The following is a 25,033-nucleotide window of genomic DNA, read 5'->3' as shown; positions in this document are numbered from 1 at the left end:
TACTTGCCTGATTACCATACTCTATTCTGCTTTGCTATTCTTGTTCAGTCTCTGTGGGACTGCCTTTGTTAGAGATGGCACAGCCCTTCCAGTTTTGTTGTCTCCACTCCCAGTTCTCCTTCCCATCTGGAGAATAACCAACTTTGCTTCTCCCTAACAGCACTCTCAAACAACCCAGTCAAATTATTTGCCTTTCAGCATTCCCTTGTTTCTCCTTTTTCTCAAGAAACAAGCTGTTCTTTTTACTCTTTCTTTGCTCAGGTTTTGCAGATTTTTTACCCTTATATGGTCCTAAAATCTTAGTCTTTGGTTTTAGACATTGACCCCAGTAAACCTATGCTTTCCTGTCTTTTGACATCTTCCACCCAGAAGCAGTTCTAGAATCAGAGAATGATTTGGGTTGGAAGACAAATTAAGGATCACATAGCTCCAGCCTTGCTGCCACAGTCAGGGCTACTCTTGGCTACATCATGGTTGTTCAGGCTCCCATCTACATTTCTATCACACTCATAGGATTTGGGACTAGAGTTGGCTCTCTGCCTGTATACTTTAGCAACTTGCTTAAGAAACGTTTTCAACATAGCTTCCAACATGTTTTAGAGTCAGGTTTGTGAGATATGAAATGGGTGGAAAATTTACTCTATCTCTGCGTTCAAATTGTGGTGAACAACCATAGCAAATTCTACTGCCATCTGGTTACTTAGTGGTGTTCTTTCCAGTAGATACTGAGGCCAATTCTGTGTAATACTTTTTTAGTTAATAACTGGATGATGCAAGACATTACACTCTGCACATTTCCAGACAATACAAAACTGGCTAATCATAAAAGGGCAGAGCTAAAAGGAGGATGTAAGTAAGGTGGAAAAATGGGCTGATGGGAATCTCATGAATTTCAAATAGAATTGCCAAGATCTCCACTTGGGGAGAAATAACCCCATGGACCAGCAGAGATTATGCTTCATCCTGATTATTGTAGCAGTATATAATTTTTAGTAAAATATTGATTATAATAATATGTGCATAGATAAGCATCTGTGATATTCCATTGCAATGTAGAATATTATAGCTAAATCATTATGCATTAGAACTCAAGCCAACAAATATTCATGCACTTCAGTAATTTTTAGTCTTCTAGTTTACAACTTTAATAATAACAACCTTACAAAAAATGTGGGGTTTTTTTCTCCAGTCTGAAGTTAGTAGCTTCTTAATTGCTGAGTACTTTCAGCAGCATAGTACTTAAGCAGAATTATGGCAGTACATATATTGGCTTATGTGTAGTTCAATACCATTGCTTAACAGATGTCTGATTTAATTATAGGCACCTCATATACATTTTCATTGGTGTCATGAACCTACCTCTATGGTCACAGCATTTCTAAGCAACACTGCAGCCAACAAATGCAGCAGAATCACATAAAAGACCAATTTTCTTCTGCATTCTTCTTTCCTTTCCCCTTCCAGCTCCAAAAAACAGTAACTCAATAAAATACCTTTCCCTGTCAGTTAGCTGTATGTCTGTAATTGTAACCACACGTCATAATGTTTTGCTGTATGGTTAAAGGAAAGTGATGTTTGATTGAAACACTGGTTGCATTTCACTGTTGGATGAGCTGCTGTTAATATATTCAATTTCAGCTAAGTCACTACAGAGATGAGGCTCTCAGTGAGAACATAATATTCTTTTCTTTTATAAGTCTTCAAGATGCTGTATATCCAGGAGGAGTGAACTGATTTATCAGTGTTGTTCCATGATCAGGGCACTAAGGCATGGATGGAGAAAGTGAGGAACTGTGCTTTCTGTTCTAGCTTGAAAAAGGGATATCAGTGTCTCAGGTTCTACATTTGTGAAGTGAATACCATGCATATTTTGGACTTTCTCCAAAATAGGCTCAGATATTAATGTAAAAATGTAACATGTTCTTTAACAAAATTCAAGTTAACTAGCAACTTAGAATACTTCTGTATCCGTTATTCTGAATTATACTTCATTAGCCATTCTACTTCAGACGAGGTCATATTCAATACTCTGAAATGCTTCCAGAAAAGGAGAACAGCGGCATGTGTTTCTGTATGCATCAAGTTTAAGCACAAGAGAACTATTAAGAGAGTTATTTGCACCAGACAAAAAGAAATACTCATTACTTGGGAAAAAACCCACAATACTTTGATACTGCAAAGATGGTGGAGGCTGAGTTGGGGAAAACAAATCCTTTAAAGTCCATTTTATTCAGTTCTGCTGTATAAGCATATTGAGTGCCTCTGCTCTCAATATGTAAATCAGTACATAAAGCAGAATGTTTTACTGAAAGAGTAGAAAGGAAAAAAAAAGCAGGATAACTATCAGGAAACATATCTGCTAGTATAAATTAGTATTTATTACACTTACATTATTTGGAACCAAGAATAGTAAATGCCAAGAACTTGGGTGACATGAGAATATGGCTGGTTCTTTTCCCTTCCTTCCTGGGTCCTCTTATTTAATCCTTTTTGTACCCATAGGACCATAGAATCATAGAATATCCTGAGTTGGAAGGGACCCACAAAGATCATCATGTAGCTGGCACAGAACATGCATGTTAATTGGATAAAGTGACTGTAGCATGAGATAATAAAAGGCTAAAGTGCAGTACAGTGCCTTGTGTGAGAATTTAAAAGGCATTGTCACTATCTAAAGTGAATACGGACAGTGGTGCACAGGTACTGGAAAATAAAATGCTAATGCATCAGTCTGCAATTCTACACTGTCAGCCTGATTTTTGGTGGTGTTGGATTCTCAGAAGGCATCACCACTTCAACACTTCAACCACTTTCAGCTAGAGTGAATGGAAACTACATGTAGCTGAAAACCCAAATGACACAAAATCATGCAATTTGAAAATGAGATGACAGAGATTCAAATAAAGGTGTTTACTTTGTCATATCTGCCACAAAGTGTTTGTGAGTCAGGCAAGTTAACACAGATTCCCTGTTAAAAAAAAACAAAACAAAAAAAAACCAAAAACAAAAACAAAACAAAACAAAACAAAAAACCAAAAAAAAAAAACCCCAAAAAAACAACTCAAGAAACAAAACCACACAAATACCTTCCCCTGCTGCTTCTCTTCCACTATTATGTCCACATGAATGTGAGCTCTTCAAGTCCAAGACTATCTTATGTGGTCATCCAAGGTATTATAAAAGAGATCTTTCATTTTTTTTAAAACACCTTTACATATCAATCAAGAAAATCCACAACTCATTATTGACTTTACCAGCACTTACAACACAGTAGTGATGATAAGTGTTGTACTGTTTGTAATTCTGAGGGAAGCTGCACCAAATGAAGAATTTCTTGGAAGTCAGACAAAGATATACATTTACCCAGAAGCATCAGGTAAAATAGAAGTTTGTAGAGAAGTGAAATTTTGCTTAACCATATCCCTAAATTACCAACGGACATAAGGATTTAGTCCTCTTTTACTTTAGAGCTCAAAGGTTGCAGAAATGTGTTTATGTGTTCACTTAGACCACTGGGTTAAAATAAAAATAATATAAAAATGGTACCTTAGTTGAATTTGTAGGTCAGATCCTTCTTCCCTTCAAGTCAATTTCCCATTGATCACACTGAAGTGGGGAAGGGAGCAGTGGGAAACATTCACATTTAAAATTATGTGGAGACGTTTACACTCAGATTAAACTGGGACTCAAAAGTGGCTATTTATATGCATGAGACCAACACAAAGTGCATATTCTGCCTCAGGATTAAAGCATTTAGTTTTTCAAGAGGGAATAGTTCATTGATCAATGCATTATGCCCACATCTCTCATGTTGATAGAACTTTGCCCATGAACTCTCATTAGATGTCCTGATTCCAACTTAAAACTTAAATTTTATTTCAACACCAGCAGTAAGATGAAGAAAACTGATTGCTCTATGTATTCATCTAAATATAGGTCAAAATTAGGTATATATCAACAGTATTTCATCATTAATAACATGTGCCACCAAGATGAATTGATGCTGAAGGTTGCAATTTCTAATCACTAATAATAATGTTTCCAATTAATTGTATGTACAGCTAAGTGTGTCTCAGTTTATTTGCTAAGGTAATTTTGCTAAACCAAGTAATTTTACTGCTAAATACAAACACTTGAAAAGTTGTGCCTGTTAACATGACTAGTTTCACTTGTCTAATATATGGTCTCACAGTTAACCAGTCTGATAATTTAATTTCATGCTACAACTGCTTGACGCTGAATATTTGATATAAAGCAGATTAAAAGTCTAACGTTAGAACATTTCCCCCAAATATATTTCATTTTCCTGATCATCTTCTGCCATAGCAGTACAAACTGGCATTTTACAGTAATTTTTTTCACAAAAAAAACCCCAAAAAACAAACCCAAACAAGCTAAAAGAAACATGGAAGTCATTGGATGCAAATATCCAAAACAGCTAAAAGGAATTTTATCTGGCAACACTCAGTGAATTAATGGCAATTGTGTGGCTACATTCTTACATTGATCTGAATTCACTCCTTTCATTATAGACCCTTTTAACAATTTCCTGCCAAATATGATGAGAATAAGTTGTACAGATATGGTTCAGGAACTAATTGACACACATTATTTTGATGTGTAACAGTACATGCCATTTCACCCTTCAGAAGCTGCGCATTTAGTTTAGTTTTAGAGTACATTCTAGTCTAAAATCCAAATCTCTCACTAATAAACGCTAAAATATGTTTAATGTACTCAATGTGTATGTTTCTGCAGTTAGAGGCTCCCTGCCATATTCCAAAAGTATTGGACCTGATACCGAGTAATACGTTCAATTCTGCTGTGAGTCACTACCGTGTGCTGCAGTTGACCCATGAACTGGTTCTGAGTTCTGGACCTGAGAGCCATGACATTTCACAGACACCAGCTCTGAAATCCCTCTGACTTAAGTTATTAATCTTGATTTGTTTTAATATTAAGCCCAATGTTAGAAATAAGCTGCCTTTGAACAATTTTGTAGAAGGTTAAACAGTGTAAATAGATCTGTATTTTTAGGACAACAGCACTATATCATCAGAAACCATTCTGACTAATAAAAAGCTATTAGTCTACCAAAACTGTAATGAGATCATGATTAATAAACACCCCTGAAAGGTCTGCATCAAAGTCAAGGCTTTTCTGTGATAAATGTAAACATGCAGACCTTACTTTGCCAAAAGCTGTGTGTTCCAGTTATCCAGCTCTACTGATTGATTTGTTCATTAGACTAATAAATAATTTATCACCTTGAAGAAGACAATTTGTTATACAGATAGTATGAACAAGTAATTTTAAGCAGCCAAATCTTTAGAATTAGCAGTTCTAACTGTGCCATGAAGTCTGATGTCATGAAGGTGCAGAATCCAGACCAGCAGAAAAACAATGAAATTTTTATGAAAACAGCTAATTTCAGATAGCTTCTAAGCAATTGTCCATGGCTATTCACAGTGAGCTCTATCAGAAATCTCATGTGTCATATTATCTTTAGGTCCTTTTAACTATCCTGTCCTAAGAATTATAGTAAGCTATGAGCTTTCTTAAAAATAGGCACAAAAATAAATGACTGCTTGTAATATACCCCATTTTCTAAATTAGGGAGAATACCGGTAAGATTTACAATATTGATTATTTTACTCTATGATTTTCTTTCCTAAATGCCTATATGATTTTTCTTAGCAATAAGTGACAGAAAAAAATCATATACAAATGATCTCAGGTAGAGAGGGCCTTTTCTTCATGTGTAGGAACTATCATTGCGAAAACTACAGTATAAGTCATTCTCTAGAATTTCTTGTGCATTTAAAATTAAAAAAAGGTGGAGATAAGGACAGTTGTATCATGGCAACACATTAGGGGATAAATTAGACACAATTAATCATCAAAATTTCCCCCTAATAGGAACAAAAGAGATTATTATTTTTATTATTATTCTATCAGTTTTATAGCTTCTTTTGTAAAACTTTAAATGGAAGTAATAGTTCCCCTGTTGAAGATGGAAAAAAGCCTACAAATAAGTGTCTTTGTAATTAAATATGTAATGGGTCTAAGAAAAATGATTGTTCAACTTCATTCATAAAATTGACAGCTCCACAGCCTAAAGCCATTTAGCCAAATTTTCTCCCTCAACCATGCACAAGAACAGAGATATTTTATTTTCCTTTTATTTTATTTTTTTTTTTACAATATTTAATTTTATTTCCTCTAGCAATAAAAATGCACTGAAGCTTGAATACTCCACTGCAAGACAGGAAACTGGGAGCTTTTAGAGAATGACCTGCTGTGCTGTGTTTCATCCACAGTGAAAGTCCTGGCTTTCTTGGGAATTAGTATCTACAACAGCAAGCATATCACCAGTCTTGGAATACCAGCAATCTAGTCTCAGTCTAGTGCAAAATAACCAACCAGACACATTTTTTTTCATTGCTTACACACTACTTTCCTGAATCTATCAGATATTTCCTCAAAGCAATGTCTCTGTACAGCATTATATTGTGTTGCACATTGCAACACCTGTGACTATAAGACTGGGATGATCAAAGATTGTGGTCTTTGAGACCCCTGATTTTTTTATTCTTTCATTTTCCCCCTGAATCACAGATCTAGCCTGGGGAAGCAAGTGATGGTGAATATTGCTCTTTTGCTTTTTCTGTCATTATCCTAGAATCTGATCTGCAGGCTCAAGTACAATATATTCCGTTCTGTTGTTGTAGTTGAAGCTGATGAGGTTGCTGTTGCATACTCAAAACAGCAGCAGGATGACTCAAAACTGGGATACTTCATACAGATACTTCATATTGCCATTTATATGACTTCTATCTTCCTTCAGGGGGACTCACAAAGCCAATGTCTCAAAAGAAGATTTGATTTGTACAGGATCCAGAATAATAATGTCAGGAAAAAGCTAGAGAAGCCAGGTTGAATGCAAAAGCTGATAATCTCCTTCAAATCCAATGGAAACTTTAGGGAATTAAATCCCTGCCTTTTGGCGCAAGGTGAGGTAACTTGAATCTGGTGGAATTGTTCCAGAAACTTTATAACACAGGGAGCCATTGTTATCCAAACTAAAGCTAAAACACTTCCTCCCTCTTGAGAAAAATTTGGCCTCCTGGGATGATGAATCCTCTTTGCTTCTACGAACCTTCATTGACTCTGAGTGTCACTAGGCAGATATGGTACACTAGGCAGGATAAGATAATGGACAAACCCAAATACCCAATGTATGACAGTATGTTGAATTTCTTCTGATGTGCTTTAATTAACTAAATATAAAAAAGTTAACATTTTTCCCATTATGAAAAAACATGTAATGAAGCTGTGTTTGCCAGGTGGTTGTCTTCCATAATGTTTTATTTCCATATACTACTCCTAAGTTATTAGAGAGAGAGAGAGAGAGAAAGAGAGAGAAAGAAAGAGAATTTTATAACCAAGGGGTGTGACCATAGAATGAGCAGAACAAATTAAACTCTGAACAAAGGTTTCCTTCAAATAAGCCACAGTGCAAGCAGTAACCAACAAGAAATGGGATAAGAGCTGATAAGAGGAAAGCTTGCTTTATTGATTTTTTTCCTCTGCCCCCAATTAGGTTAGGTAGATTCTATTCATCTGCTGACTTAAATAGATATGAATGTGAGCTCTCTAAGGTATTCCTAAGAAGTTTGCAGTAAAAATGTTTCCATATCACTGCGCTAAGAGGGTTTGGAGGTATCTGACAGCTGCGGGTATATAAATTAAATGGAATATTATTGATGTATTTTGAAAAAAAAAACAAACAAAACAAAACCAAACCAAGCCAACACATTTTTCATCAAATTTCAGCTTTTCAAAATAGTTCAATGGTGTAAAAAGCAACATTGTTTCATATTTTATAGCTCCAAATTTATGAAAACATGACTCTTTGCAACTCTACAAAGTAAAATTATTTGCCTTTAGAGTGATCAACATATTGTGTTCACAATATCATATCTACACAGCAAGTGTCTCAAAACTTGTCTCTCCATGATTAGGGGTTTGTTTATAAACTTGTGAACTTGTCCCTGAACTTGAGTGTGCAGCTATCCATGCCAGTATTATTACGGCCAGCTCTGGAAAGAGAAGAACCTGATAAATGAAGCCCTGATCCTAAAAGGGATGGCTGAGAAGCATGAAGCACTTGTGCTTTTTGGAAAGTTTCTACAGAATGAGGTTTTAATTTTCTCCTGTGGTAAGGAAGCTCAATCAGAGCCAGGTTCCTTGGTGAGCTTGGCAGAATTTGGTGCCTGGAGAAGTGACCCAATATCAAATTGCTTTGCAGTGAGAAAAGATAAGTCACTGTTTCTGCATGCAAGATGACAGGCACTTTAGATGCCTCTGAGCAGCAGAAAGAGGCAGCATGCTTCTCTCAGCCCTGCCAAATTGTGTGTGAAGGCATCTCTGAGAGGGCAGGCTCTGGGTCTGGCTTGATTGTTACTGAGAGAAGATGGTGAGCTGGGGAAGGCAGCTCTGTGAAACCCACCTTGGTCTGGGAGATGGAGGCTTCGTGCAGCTGTGATTGCTTTGTGCAGTAAGGCAGACACTGGTGGTGGGACAGGTTTCTCCTGAGCCCCTCCAGTCATCATATTCCAAATATAACTGAATTAGAGAGGAAGAGAAGGGTCTGAACACTATCCTTGTTCGGGACTGAAATGAAAATCCCACAATGAAAGACATTATGAGCCCTTGAAAAATGAAAGGGCAGCATTTCAGAAGTGTGTTCATAGGAACTTTTTCACCAGTGCTTAAGAGAAACATCACTAGATTAAATTAACCCCTTACATTCCACATGGAAGAGGGCAGGCTTGGTCAGAACTGCTCATTATCTGCTGAATTTCTCTGGAGAAAAGGGAGGATAAGAAGAATCAGTTTAGGGAACACCAGCCCTGACCTGCTAATCTATCAGCTTCCTCTGTTTTACATAACTGCATTGCTTCCTCTGAGGGGTTGTTCATCTCTGCTCTGTTCAGGCTGTAGGGGTGGCTGAAATGCCGTCTGTAACATGCACTGTCACTTGCTTTTCTGTGTGATGAGTATTGAATCAAAAGAAGGCCTCTTCAGTTCTTCTCTGTAATATCCTTTAATAACCTACCAATAACAATGATGTGATAGCAATAGATGCAGCATTTACTCTTTCACAGACAAAACAGCTAACTACAGCAACCTGATGGTGATTACAAACCATTCCAGCTTGCAACAGACAGCTCTCGTGTTGTCATTTCACTGACACTGGTTGTGTAGCTACTGTCCACTTACTTTGAGTGCCAATGAGTGTTCTGTTTATTTATTTTGCAGGAATTTTTAGTAACAAGAATAAAGGGATTTTTTCCTTTGGTTTGGGTCAGGCTTTGGGTCTTGAAAAATGCTGTGCATTAATTCTGCATGCTTGCTAAATTAATTTTGAAAACGAGGATATATTATTATTACAACAGGTTTGCTGATAAAATGTGATAAGGAGAATGCTGCTCTTCCAGCTGTCTGCCAAAGCTCTGGACAGTAAGAACATGCCCAATGTGCTGTTGCAGAGGCTTAGCAAAAAAAAAAAAAAAAATTTCTTTTTTTAGAAATATTTATTTTGACTCAATGGTTTACACAGCTTGTGGGAATGAAAGCACAAAGGTTACATTACTTGATGTTCTTCCATCTCTCAAACATGCGCAAAGCTCCTTCCCTGTTCTCTTGTTAGGAGGCAGTAATAATAGACACCCAAAGAGTATCTATTATAATGAGAAAACAATACATTTCATTTAACACATTTAAAATTTCAGGATTTTTCTTTGTTTTTTTGGGTTTTTTGGTGTTTTTTTTTTTTTTGTTTTTTGTTTTTTGTTTTGTTTTTTTTTTTTTCTATATTGCAATCATGCCTATTGGAAATGGATTGCACTGCAATTATGTTTAGATTTACCAACCAATTCCATTGAATGAGCGACCATGGAGGTCAGTGCACTGCAACCTCTGGGTATTGCAGACATTTTGAACATCTGGCACTGCATTATTAGAACTGTCACATAGAACTAGAGAGTTTTGAATACCTATTATCATTCATGCAGGTTACGACTGATGAGATGAGATGTGAGTGGGTTTAGAGTGATGCTTCTCTTTTATCTTTCCTTTTTTTTTTTCCTGAAAGAATACAGCACATAAACATTGTGTACTTTTCCTGTCAATAAAAATTTTAAATTAGACAGGCTTAGAACATAAGATGTTTGATCCCTTACTATAAATTGTACACCATGAGTTATTTGCTGGGCTTTTCTAAGCTGATTCAATATATACCAAAAATGCACAAAGCATTTGGATTAAAACCAGCTTTTCTTTCCTTTCTTGATTGCACAGATTTTCATACCCCCAAAAGAATCTTTTCCTATTGGGAGTATAGAAGCTTTTATATGTGTGTGTATATATTTTTTTATCTTCTTTGTGTGGTTTCTTCTTTATTTTATATACAGTTTCTTATTTTTCTATTATAGATATTATTTTTTTAAATAAACTTTCATGGACTTCACAATATTTAATTACTGTTGTCTTAAAAAATGTTGCCAGCTTCAGGATTTTTGGCTCTCTTTCAGAGAAGTTCTTAAATATGAGTTTAATTTTATATCAGATTTTAGATTCCAAGCCTACTAATATAGCCCAGAGAACCTGCAAATGGTCCCTTAAGTTGGGACTTTTAAGAGCAGCTAGAGAGAGCAAAACCTTGACAAGTGTTTATGGCAAATGTGAAGATCACAGCTCTCCATTCCTAAGACAAATAAATGGATGAAAATTGAATACTGAATACTAACACAATTTAATTAACACAGTTTTCATTTAGCTTAGTCATGTTCTTCCATTAGAGATGTATTAGAGCCAATTGTAATTCTGAAATGAATTTTTACTTACTTACTCTACTTCTGGAAAAAACTCAACTTATCTTTAGCCACAGGTTCCAGCCTTTATTTCAGGGTTCAGTTTTGCATAGAAGGATGTTTACAGTTTGGGGGTAGTGGACATTTTATGACATTCTGCATAGGACAGTTTACCTGAGAATTTCTGGGGGAGAATTACCTCCCCAGAAATAAGGGGCAGTAATGTACACATGGAAGATCAAAGAAAACAAAATAAATGGAGAAGTAAGAGATAAAAATGATGGAAAAAATTCTGTAATAGAACCATAAAATGGTTTGAGTTGAAAGACCACCTAGTTCCTTCCCCACTGCAGTGAACAGGGACAACTTCCCTTAGACCAGGTTGCTCACAGCTCCATCCTGGCCTTGTGCATCTATATTCAAAGAAAAGCATATCCACCAATTTATCTGCGTTTTGAGGTTTATTTGTTTTTTTTTTGTTTTATAAAAACATGTTTGCTGACACTTCAGGTTAGTGTGAGCTCTTACTGTGAGTCTAAATGATTTAGATATACTCCAGTGAATGAATGAACAGAGTTCAGTACAAAACACTGAATTTTTATGCCCTATCTTCACTTTCAAATATTTCTAAATATTTTTTTAATCAACATGAAATATGTCACAAAATGTCTGTAAGGGGTTTTTTGAGGGGTACAGAGAGGTGAAAGAAAAGAAAGCAAACAAAGCCCCTTGTCTAGCCCATACCTTTTATCCCATTCATTAGAGATCACAGCACAAAAATGTCCTTTATTACAGTGGAAAAAACAAAAAAAAAAAAAAAAGAAAAACCAAAAAAAAATCCTTTTTTAAAAGGGAAAAAAAAAAAAAAAAAAAAAAAAAAAAAAAAAAAAAAAAAAAAAAAAAAAAAAACCAAAACAAAAATTAAAAAAACAAAAAAAAAACAAAAAAAAAAAAAAAAAAAAACCAAAAAAACAAAAACAAAAAAAAAAACAAAAACAAAAAAAAAACAAAACCCAAAAACCAAAAACAACCCAGGTTAGGCTATCTACAAGTTACAGATATTACAGAGCTACCTACGAGACCATGATGTGGCTTTATGGATATTGTAAAAAGCTGGCACAGGCTTGTGACAGATAAAGGATGACAAGATCAAGGACCAGCAATTTATTGCCAAATCCAGAATTAAAAGACAGAGAACAGGAATATTTGAAAAATAGTTCATTGTGTTACATCCACAACAAATTATCTGCTATTAGGTCTTATTCACAGCTCAGTAAAATCACTGACATGGGGCTTGGAGTCAACACTGGTCTCTCCACTTAATTTTCATATTATACTGTATTAAGAGATGGAAGGATGTTTACTGAATGCAGCACAAGATTGCTAGGCCAGGAAAATATATTTTATTCCATTTATGTAAGATTTTAAAAGTATATTTTCTGTAAAAATATCTCTGGTGAGAATTCAAAAACCAGCGCTCGCAGGCCCACTTATCTCTTACAGACGAAATGAGATCATGAAAAGAATAAACATGGTCAGAAATGAACAGTCCATCCCCTGCACAGATGTACAAGGTGATCAGAGAGTGCAGGAGCAGACAGGGCAAGACAGATACGTAAAGCATCCTGGTAAAGGAAAGAAACACATCATTAGTCATAGGTCATGCTGCAGACTTCTTGATTCACAAAGTGGGCAGAAATTGTCTGATAGAATGTGCCTCTTGAGTGCTGTTAGCAAACAAAGTCTGTTATGTTGCAGTACTAAGCCCATGTGAGGTGGTGCGTGGGTGCTCCTGGGGTTTTAAACTGTAAATTACAGGGGCATACTAAACTGGTGTGTGTCTACACAGGTAGTTTCACTTAATTTAACTGTCAATCTAAATCATTTTAACATCATCCCTGAAGTTAAACCATTCATTCTTGGCAGCCTGCCTTTAAGACCTAGTTTTGCAATGAGTCCCTGATGGATCCTGGTTGAAGCAAATGGGGCTGTATATGGTTGTAGAATAGCAATTGCATAAAATTCATTAATGGGCTGGGACTTATTTGGGTAAGCCCAGCTCTGATACCTATGCTTATTGGGAGTTCTTTACATAATAATTGTTCCTCTTGATTTCAGTGGGACTATTTATGGGTTAAAGTACACCTCAGCAAGAATTTGGTTGCATGAAGGTCTTTTTTACCTTGCCAATGTTTCTCATCCCATCGAAATCAAGGTGACTATTAATGATTGTGGGTTACTGGAATGATGAAGCGCTTGCAGGAGGGGCATATTCTTTTGCCATGGGAATATCAGACATTTTCTTTTAGAGTCTCAGAAAGTCAACCATAGAAGAAAGAAAACTCAGAGAGAGAATACTTTTTTTTTTTAATGCTCTATCACATACTTTGGCAATATTCCTAGAAAAAGTGGGAATAATTCCTTATGATCTCCATTTCTCAGTTAGAGAAAACAATTATTACTGTGTAGATGAAAAAGTCCAAAAAAGCAGCTCCTCTCCTAGTCATCTACACTTGCATTTTGGAGAGGAAGGTGTCACTGGTCAGAACAACACACATTTATGTCATTGTATGGCATAAATGACAACAAACATCATAAAATTTTGATCTGGACACAAAGGTTTATACTTTCCTGTCCAGGTGCAAAACAATACAGTGAACTGATTATTGCCAATACCCAACCTACCCATTTTAAGAAGCTAACAGATTACACATAGCAGCACAATGAAGTAAATGGAATTATTTGTGTAAGTGCTCTCTCACATAAAACCTGTAAAACTCAATCTTGCCATGATTTCTTCACTATCCTTGCTGTGTAGTGTTAACTGGTCAGTCAAGTCTGTCTCTAAGATATAATGAAATATTCCAGTGTGGAAAGAGAGGACAGCTGTCCATGGAGAAAAAGAGTGCTCTGCTTCAAATTGTCTTGTTGTCACCCAACAAGCTCAGCTGTTGTTCAGTTGGTTAGATAATATGAGTGATAGAAATTTGAAAATATATAAGATGAATACAAATAGCTATGAGAACATGCACTCGTAATGCATTTGTATTAAACCATTAGACATGAATACGTTAAGTCTCTCACCTTTAAATTTTGCCTTTCAGCTCTTCTTAGAAGGCAGGGATGTCAGAATTTACTTAATTGAGATATATTCTGTTCTCATTCCTATTGGAAAGAAAAATCAGAGAAATCACATTGACTTCAGTGGAATTATTCTAGATTTGCCTTAAATAAGATAATTCTTTCCGCACTCTACAAAGCAACCTGGATATAAGTGGACCATCTTCATGACAGATGACCTAATCCTGCTGAGTGTGGAGGGTGTACAAAGAAAGTTGATCCAGGGGATGAATAGCTCCAGAACTACGGATTTTCTGCTTTTGAGAAAGGGAAAGTAAATCCATGCACTTTAACCTCATTGAACTTTATTCTTTGATTTTCTACCAGTTCCATAAAGGTACTGGAAAGCATCAGAATGTCTGTTCCACATAAAGCTGGAAAACTCTGTCTCTCACAAATACTTTTACTTATCACCACACAAAGCCTGTGTATGGCTGTAAGAATCCAAATCTTCTGGATTCTATAAGATTTTATGTATATTAAACAAATCTTTCTGTAAAAGGAGGATATGTTTTCATAACACAGTGAAAGATTTAAAGCATCTGGATCCCAGTAAGAAGTCATTTAACACTTTAGAAAACTTATTCCTTCATCATGCCATGAAAATTAATCACAGCATCCATATTCAAATCATATCCTGCAGTTAGTTGATAATACAAAGGCAAAGGAAAGGCAAAGGGGTGATCTTTGAATCCTGAATGCATTTACACAAGAAAATAAGATGATATTTCACAAACACCTTCAGCTAATAAAACACACATAGAGGAGAAATGATTAAATTGAAACAGTATCAGACCTGAAGTAGGAGTATCAACACAGAAATTCATCATGGGAATTAATTTTGTTGTATGAAGAAACAGAAGGATGAAACATCAAATTGAATCGCCTACTCCTTTTCCTGGAAGAGCAGGGGAAGATGGCAATGCATTACACAATTATTATTCTGTGATTCAAAGGATCTCTGTTCTTTGCTTTACCTCTGCTGCAGGTTTTCAAAAAAATCACTGGTTTTGTCACTGGACATCAGTTCTGCATCTGTAAAACCATAATAATTGCCTATTTCTTGTCTAATTGGACTACACAGGCATAAAAGGAAGGACAGTAAGGTTCTTATCTCCCTCAGGACCTTTGAGTATTGCTGTCATAAAAATATGAAGAAACAGTGTCGTGCCCCATTTTATCTGTGTAGAGGAAAAGAATTTCCAAACGGCTGAGCTGACACTGTTTGTCCTGTTCCGATTTTTTGCTAGACCACGCACTTTGCTATTGGCTCTCTACAAACCTTCTGATGTCTTTTTTGCCCATTTGGACACATAACTACCTCTTCTGTGTTTGATGTTAGTATTTTAACTTGATTCCATGTTAAACCTGTTTATTCATCTTGCATATCAAATGACAAAAAGCCAAAAACTTTAGCAGATGGAAGGTTTTCTTGTGTATTTTCCAACTTTCCACAATACTGATTTCTAAAAGGCAGGAAATACAGGATATCTGTTTTTCCTGGGGCAGTCCATAGCAAATGGGAATTATCTGCAAATGTTTCAGAGGTAAACACCTTGTTAGATACAGCTGTACTGAACTAGTATAGCTGAACTGATTCAGTGATTAGTTGGACCAGATTGACAGAGTTGTGCTTATGATAAAAGAAAAAAAAAATCTGGGAGGACTGAAGGAGGGAGGGTGAAGGGAAAAGTGAAAGAAAAGAGCAAGTACACTCTGAAATACCTGGTACCCCTTATTTCATGCTCTGTTGAGTAGGTTGTGGCAGTAAAAAGTAGAAAAGCTTTCCTGTGTGGGGAACTGTCTGAAGTTGTTTACCCATAATTCACAGGAGGACAAACACCTTGAGTCTGCATTTCTTCTTTTCAGAGCTATTAATTTAAGTTACTTTCTGGAAATTCTTGAGTCTAGTTGTACAGAAACTGAGGAGAATTTTGCATAACTTTCTATGTAAAATGTACAACATATGCCGTCCAAATCTTATCACATACTTATCACATAGGAGTTTGAAAGGACACTCAGATCCCACTAAAGGAACAGCTACCTTGCCTTTGCCGTACCCTGGATCACAAACTTGAAAAAGTTTATGGCCTTTGTTAGACATATTCAGTCATGTGGATCCTGACATTCACAAGGTAGCATGCATAACTCCATGCACACACAGGCAGAAGGGTGAATGCAAGGTAATAGTTACTTTTCTACCTTTAATATAAATGTGTCCTCACTCCATTCTGAGTCTTCCCAATGCTTTTTCTTTCCCATGCTGCTCCATCTCAGCCAGCTCATGCATAGGTGTTTTATTTTATTTATAAAATTTGTTGATCCTTTTAACTTCTGAATTTTACCCAACTTTGGTCAGATGATATTTTATTCTTCCTGTAGGCAGTAGCACAATGCACTTTTCAGTGAATACAGGGAAGCCACGACTTCTGTGTGTCACTGACTAGAGATAAGTACAGCTTCCCCTGAACTATCCTGGTGATATAAAACACAGCAGAGAAGTCCCTTCAATCTGCCTTTTCACAGTGCAATTAGTCTGACAGGTAAGGTTAAAGGCTTGTGGTATATCAAGCGTAATCAACAGTAACAGTCTTGTCAGCATTGAATAAATTCAGTTTTCAACTGCAGGGAAGAGTCCTTCATAGATATATATCCTGAAGTTAGACTAAAAAAGAAATCTTCTTAAATTATAATAGAATATGTGCAGGCTATAACTGTCTAGAGGATATAGGACTTGTGTATTGTTTCATGTTATAAGGTTTCTGACTGTATTAATTGGTTTTAGTATTTACATTTTGGGAGTTTTTTATTACTTGTTCAGTATGTGCAGATTAACTCTCTTGTCTGTGCAGCTAAAAGACTTCTCATATTGTAGGTCAGTTTAAGTAATTGTTGCATATTTTGTGTCTATTTTCCTCACTCTGATTTTCTCTTCTAATGAGACCTAGTTAGGGATCTCAAGAAAAAATAGGAGGAGTAGGAGTATAAAAGAGAGAGAATGCTGATCCCTAACAGTATAATTACAAATGTCTTCTTGTAGGAGGAACCTGTCTTCCTTTGATTTCACGGATGGTTGGGAATTTCCATTTGAGGTTATGGGAACAAATGTGCTGTCTTGTCCAAAAATGTCTATTTCTCTTGACAAGGGCTTTGTCCTAGAATGTGCTAAAAGGACTAAAAAAAAACCATCTCAGGATTCTATTTTTGGCTGCTGTTTTAAGCCATTAAAGATGATCTATCTTGCACCTTTTATGCAGTATGGCTATTATTTATACATGAAAGAAAATTGTACCGGGCTTGCATGGAGAGGGGGGGAACTTCAACTTTCTCTCCTCTTGTGCTTTAGGTCAGCTCGCTCAGCCTTTTCTCTAAAGTTCTTTGCTCATGTTGTGAAATCTTATGCCCTGACCCAGACTCCACTGAAGTAGAGAAATTCATGCAACCAATACTTTGTTTTGTACCTAAGGACGTATGTTAAGTTAGGATAATTCTGTCATTTCTCCAAATCCTTCGTGCTGTGCGCTACAGAGTAGAAATGTACCAACCCATTATTCCTCTGGTGAAGAAACAGTGTGTTTATTAAAAACTTTTCCTATCTTTTCTGGATATAATTAATTTCTTTTACTAAGAGTATAGGTGGCTTAAATTGATATTTGAGAGCAAGTTTATTGGAACTCCCAGAGATGTTTAAATAACAGCTAGATCACTTCTAGAGGGAAGCCACTTGGTAAAAATTTCATACTTGAAAACAGTCTAAATAGCCCTTTTTTTCTTCCTCTTTTAGACTTGCTTTCCATAGGTTTGCAAATTGCCATCAAGCCAAACAAAACAGAACTGAGAATCCTTCTAGAAATGACTAGAGACTCTAATTAGCATTGACATTAGATGGTTTCATGTACCCAAAAATTTTCAACACTAGTTTTTGAGCAATTAGATACTGGCATTTACAAGCCCCCCTTGCATGTAGATGAAAGGATACTGGAGGCTGATTGCAGAGTGTTAAGCATGTTCTATTTTGTTCAAATCTCCTGGGTAGTGTCACACTGGGACATTTTCACAGAAAATACAAATATCACTGTACAGAGATTCCTATTTTGTAGTTGTCTTCTGAGATTTTGTTTCCTTTGTTACCAAAGGGTCCCTTTGGCTTAACTTCCTTTATGATTTTCGTTACTGTCTGCAAGAATAATGTTCAGGACTGAGAAGCTACTGGGTCTGAAGCTGAACATCTTCACACAAAAATACCTAAAGTGATCCTCTGCTGAGTCACACAGAGCAAAGTTCTTTCAGATTCCTCTTCATCCATACAAACAGCAACATTTGCTTTAGGCAGCACTGTTAATGCCTTATTGCAGTAACTGTTGTCACTTCTTCAGTTTTATATAAAAATCAAAAGATTTGTTAGAACACTGCAAGTAATTACTCTAATAGCTTCAGTGCTGTTAGTGCTCAGCTTCTTTTTTAGAACTCAAAAAGTTTGTAGGCAGTATCATTTTAAACCAAAAAGTCCTTACATTACATTTAAGATCAAAACTAAATACAAAACCAACCAACCAACCAAGAAAACAACAAAAAACTAAACACAACATAAAAACAAACCCCAAGAAAACAAACAGAACACAAAAACCTAAATTATAAAAAGGCCAAACAAAACAAATAATAATTACAAAAATACCCACCCATTTCTTTAGATAGGCATTACTTTTTCATATGTGGTCAAAACCAGGCAGGAATTGATTATAATGACACTGGAGAGAATCAGAAGTTCAGAGAGAAAATGCAAAAATATTTAAAGACTTGTCCAAAATCATATAACAGACTAGTAGTAGAACTGGCAACAGCATCTAGCTCCATGCCTCTAACCAGTCTGGCTTCTAGACCAGCAGGGCCAACTATAGACTGAAAGCTAAATTTAAAATGTAATGAATCAAGGAATCATAAAATTCCTAAATAAAAAGAGCAGCGGTAGGTCCAATGTTCTGCTATTCTCTTTGTTATTAATTGTTCCATGATAACGTGATTGGAAGTTGTCATTTGAAAATGCTAGGAGTATAGTTTTTGTTGGTGGTGTTGTTTTTTGGGTTTTTCAATATCAGAACGGCTGTAGAAAAAGCCATAGCAAATCTGAAACTTAATCGGGAAAACAGCGTCACACATCTCTGTCTTAACAATACTTATTGTTTTAATCCCTAATTACTTATATTGACTAACTGGATGTGTAGTGTCTTGACAAGTTCACCTTCATTTTTTTACAATAATTCCACAGAAGCAAGATTTTCAATATTGCCAGGTTACAGTATTTCAGCTGTGACCAGAAAGGACTAGGGTTATTTCCTTTCACTTTGATCTTCAGTTGGGCTTTAACCTGAAACTACCACAACACTGAAAAATATGGTAACAGATTCTGATGTGCAAATAATAAAAGGAACAGGGCTTAAGGAAAGTACATATTTCTCAGCAATTTCACTCTTTGTAAACTGGTGATGGATATATAGCCATAGTATTGTCCACTGAAGAGTCAACTATTTTATTAGTACTTTTTCTTCAGTTTCTTGTTATGATATAAGCCATTTCAGCTTTCTCTTAGCTGTAGATTCTATTGTGATGCTCATGTATAGATAAACATACATGGCTTTATGCATATTTCTCTCAAGTGACAGTTACTTCTGTCCTGGATGCCTAATGTATAATTCAGAGCCATCAAACAGTTTTAATTTACTCTTTAAAAAGACAAACAGAAAACCAACAAGAAGGGTGCTTCTGCTTACTATACTTCACACTATCTGAAATGCTGCTCTGATTTTTACCATTATTCCCCTTGTTATGTTTTTTTGCTGCTGTGTTATCTCAATAGCCCTGAGTGAAGGGTGAAGAGTCTCAACTATTTTGTAGAGAAAGAACTGGTCTGCCTGTATCTTGCATGTGTGTGTCAGACACAAGCTATAGGTCCTATCCATCCCCAGCTCAGTCCATGGCCAATATTCGTGTAATTAGCCTTAACACTTTTCAGCCAGTCTGAACTGAACGAGGTTGCCAGGGTGCAGAATGAAATTACACAGTCTTCTTCGGCTTTGAGCAGGAAGAATAGGGCACATAGAATTTAGCATGTATAAATCAGCAAGAATGATGCACCTAAAATGTGGTTTGAAAAGGGCAGCAGCCTCTTAAAAAGCTTTGGAAGCTAACTTTTACCTTTGAAGAGAGGTTTGGAAGTTGAAATTCAGCTTGTGGTATTATTAGGATCATTACTGTACCCATTATCTTTCTTTCTTTTCTTCCCATATACATAAAAGGCTCAATAACTCACCAGCAATGTGGCCAATGTTGAGAATATTCCCCAAAGCTGAAGAAATGTACACATTCTTTACTATTAGGGGATTTTGTTTATTCTTGAAGAGCCATTTTTTCATATTACATGTCTGCAGATTTTACTTGAATTGGCATATACTTTGAAAAATGATCCTGTTTATAAAGTTGTACAATAAACCTGTAGTACTATTAAAATTTCAACTGCAACACTGCAGTGCACTGATTTTTTCCTCTTGTGAAAGCAGACGGTTCCCACAAAACTAATAGGAATTATTCCTATGCAGTATCTTAGCAGCCACTTAATGAAAATATAATCACAAATTATACTACAGGGCAAGTATTTAATGAGTTGGATATGACAAAGCATGTATTATTTTGCAATATAAAAATCTAGAAGTGTTGGCAGACAGAAGCTACTTGGCTTGTTAAGTCCATGTAAAATGTATAATACAACAGAAATAGGCATTATGCATTTATTTTTAAAGGAATTTATTTTAATTTAAAAAAAGGAAAAACAAAACCCCACTTTTATGAAGTTCCTTGAGACCTACTTATTGACCTCAAACAGTACTAGATTTTTTTCATTTAATTTAAAAAATACAAGTACAGACACTAAAAGCCAGGTAAATGTGGTAACTTTTAGGGAGGATTTTTTTTTTTTAAATTTAGGTCACATACTTCAGATAATTTTTCTTCCTATTTCTTATTTCAGTTACCATGAGTTCAATTTTAATTTGTCTACCTATCTAATCACTACTGCTAGAAAGAACTTTTTTAGATTTATAGATATCTGATAAGGTCTCAGTAGCCCTGATGGACTCTGAAGTATATTCCTTTTACACTGGAAATTAACTAATATGTAAAAATGGCCTGCTAACCTTCAGTTTTTCTCCCTGAATATAAAATTTTCATTCAAAAAGGAAGATAGTTCAACTAAAGAGAATTGGTTACTTTATTTACATGAAAAGGATGCTTTGTAGGAGTAATTCGCATCTTGAAGGCAATCAAGTTATTGCGCCTATTTTAGCTAATATTAATTCTATTATTTCCATACCACTTTTCCCAGAAGGCTATAGATAAAGGAGCTTTAAATCAATAAAGGCACATGTAAGGTATATGTACATGCTGCACACGAATTTTCTAGCTGTCATCTAATTGTAATTGTTCACATCCCTGTATAAACACCACTCACTGACTGCTGGCATTAGTACACAGCAAATTAATACAGAAACAGGACGTTGCATTACTTGTTACTTAGAGCTACAAGACAGGAGTTTTGAAGACAAAAAAGAGTATCAGAATGGTTGTTACCTTTTCCGTCAAACCCTGGCCTAGGCTTGCATTAAACAGAGGGCTTAAGGATCAGTTCAACTTTTAAACAATAGCTTAAGCCCCTTCCTTGTGAAAAACCAGTTAATTAAGGTTCTCAGGAGCCCAAAAATCTGTGCTATTTATTCACACACAGAGGGTTAAGCATATACTTGAGTGTTTCTACTAGCCTGGGATCTTAGGAAAGACTGCACAATAAACCTATAGGTAGTCTGTCCTTCCTGTTCAACTATGGTTCTGTTCATACTTTACTATGATTCAAAGGACTTTTAATGTTTCTTTATCATCTTTTACATCTTCCATACTTCACTAATAAGCCTAGAGCATTCTTATAATTATTTAAATGACATTTTGCAGTAAATCATGATGTAACCTACAACATATCCCCAATTGCTAGCTCGATTCCTTAGCAAAAGCATACAATCAGTTAATCCTTGAAGATTAATTTCCTTTCTTCTTACAATGCAAGATTCATTAATGACTTAGAAACTTTCTGTTAATTAGTTGAATGATGGTCATCCATATCTATCGCCAGTGGCAGAGAGCTGGAGTAGTTAAGTCCAGGAAAATAAATTCACTCTCAACAGCAAAGTATTAATCAGCTCAGGAAGGCTTGTTGAGGTCACACCACATGGGTGTGAAATAGAAACATCCTAGAGCTTGTCTAATTGATGGTTTGGTTTGCAGAATGGAATTCATAGCTTTAATGATGGGCAGTAACCTCACATGACAATATTATTTTTGGTATATTTACAGCATTTACTTACTTATTTTTGGATGAAGGAAACAAGGATGTGCATGCTGATACTTTCACACTGTCTGCTGCCTGAGAGAGTCACATTTCAGAAGAATGCACACTGCCTTTGGATGAGTGCTCCCCACAGCAGCATGCACACAAGCAGAGAATGGGGAGTTATGCACAGAAATGTCACTAAGAACAACAGGGAAACTCAATGAGGAAACTCTGCAAAATGGATCTTTTTCAAAAATTTCTTGCTTACATGACAATTTCTTATTTATTCTTTTTGTTTATTCCAAAAGTTTTTAAGAACTGAAGAATCCTCAATCCAGTATTTGATAGACTTGATTAACATTGTTAATGAAAATTTTTCTGAGATATCAAAGCTTGTTAGATTTAAGGATGATCAGAATGACCTAGATTTAATAATTTTTCAATTTTAAACAAATGTATTGATCTTTTTCACAGCTCTGCATAGTAGCTTTATTCTTTTGAGCAGAAACTCATAATTGTGGCAATTAAATTACATTTCTTGATGTGTATATGATGATGCAACTACTTTCACAAATACTTCAGTGACCACAAATTTAACATAACCTATAAATTTAGTTTAATCTTCAGCCACTAACTATAGTTACCTGAGAAAGAAGACGTGGGTGAATTACTTCTTAAAATTAACAACTCACTCACGTGAAGCAAAAAAGAAACTGATACTATGGAGAATAATTGTACCAAGAAGTATATCATATGTAAGTCTACTCATCTGAACAAACTAAAATGATTGAAACATGAAATCTGTTTTTCTTCTGGCATACTTACTAGGGTAAGCAAAATACAATAAATTCTTAAACAAGCTCTAGCTCTTCATGCACCTTACCACATTCTGTTGTGATCCCTATTAGCTATTTTTATTGGAAATTGAAACAGTAGCATGGTAACATGACAAACAAATAAGATTAGATGTATTTTTGCTTTTTACCATGCACTATTTAACAGTCCACCTAAATATTTAAATGGTCTGGCTATCAAACACATTGTATCAGACAGTATGAATACTCTTTATTAAAACCAAGCTTTCCACTTTGCCAGCTGAAATAAACTTTGTTTTTTACACAGCAGGGATTCATAAGAACACAAGACTAAGAAATAATTTAACCCCTTCAAAACAGGAAGAAGAAATAAAATTACAAATATTTTTCATAATTACCTCTGGAAATTTATATTTATTATTAAATTTTATGAGCAGTTTTTTGGTGGTTAAACTTATTTGAGCCCAAATCCATAAAAATAATACAAAATTGACTCTTAATTCTCTGCTTTACTAATGATGAATAATCATATATCTTCATGGATCTGGAATGTAGGAACCCAAGAAGATAAGTGTTTACTGACTCCAAACCAGAGTCACATTAGAAGATTTCATAATGCATGTGCTTCATTTTACTCTAATACGTGAAAATGTGTAATGTCAGAAGTGTAAGTGAATTGGCACAATGCTAAATACTTTTCTCCACTGTGGCATGTAGAAATTATTTTTAATGTCTACAGTTATCAAGTTCTTGGATTAACTCTAACACACTCATTTGGATTATAGTTGTAGAAATACTTCTGAGTGACACACATCTGAGAAGATTTGAGGACAATTTTCTCCATTTTTTTTACAGTATCACCTTCGAATAGAGCTGGAAACTATGTTTAGGGAAATTTTTTTAATCCAAACTTCATCTACTTGCAAAGGAGTATTCACCATGATTACACTTCAAGCAACAATTCAGGGCAAATATTTTTTTCATTCAGAAGAATTTACAGAATTTCTCTGTGCCCTCTGGGAAGGCTATAGTGAGCACTGGCTGCAAATATATAGTCAGGAAAGTGAGCCCCATGGCAAGAACAGGAACATGCTGGTGATTAGCTAAGCAGTCCTAACAGCTATTAATTCTATCTTGCACATCCCAGTCAAATTTGTCATTATCTCAAACCCTTTATGCTTCACATATAGCACCAAAAAGGGCTGGCACAGTTAATCCACAGACAGCAGCCATGCCCCACACAGCCACTCTCTAGCTCTCCCACCAGTGGGATTGAGGAGAGAATCGGAAGGGTAAAAGCTGGACAAGTTGTGTGTTGAGATAAAGACAGTTTCGTAGGGAAAGCAAAAACCACTCAGGCAAGCAAGCAAAATAAGCCTTCCCATAGCTGAGTAAGAGTACAGTCATTACCAGAAGAGCAGGGCCCCATCATGTGTAACAGTGACTTGTAAAGACAAACCCATCATTCCAAATGTCCCCCCTGCCCCACTTTCTTCCCTGCACTTTATATACTGAGCATGCTGCCTTAGGGAATATCACTTTGGTCAGTTTGTGTCACCTGTCCCTGCTGTGTCTCCTGACAAACTCCCAAGCACTCCCAGTCTCTAGTGTGGCAGTAAAAAATGCAGAAAAAAACCTTGTCTTTCTGTAAGCCATGCTCTGTTTTCAACAGAATTCCAAAGTATAGACCCACACTAGTCACTTTGAAGAAAATTAACTCTACCCAGTCAAAAGAATATTCTTCAAAGACTGTTCCAAAGCCAAGAAGGCTCTATTAGCTTCAGTGGGCTTTGGTCAACTTTGGTTTTGAAAGTAAAAAGTTATTCCAAGAGAGAAACCCCCCCCCCCCC

Source organism: Onychostruthus taczanowskii, unplaced genomic scaffold (genome assembly GCF_017590055.1).
Source record: "Onychostruthus taczanowskii isolate IOZ18803 unplaced genomic scaffold, ASM1759005v1 scaffold102, whole genome shotgun sequence".
Taxonomy (NCBI): Eukaryota; Metazoa; Chordata; class Aves; order Passeriformes; family Passeridae; genus Onychostruthus; species Onychostruthus taczanowskii.
Note: the sequence above shows the minus strand (reverse complement) of the source record.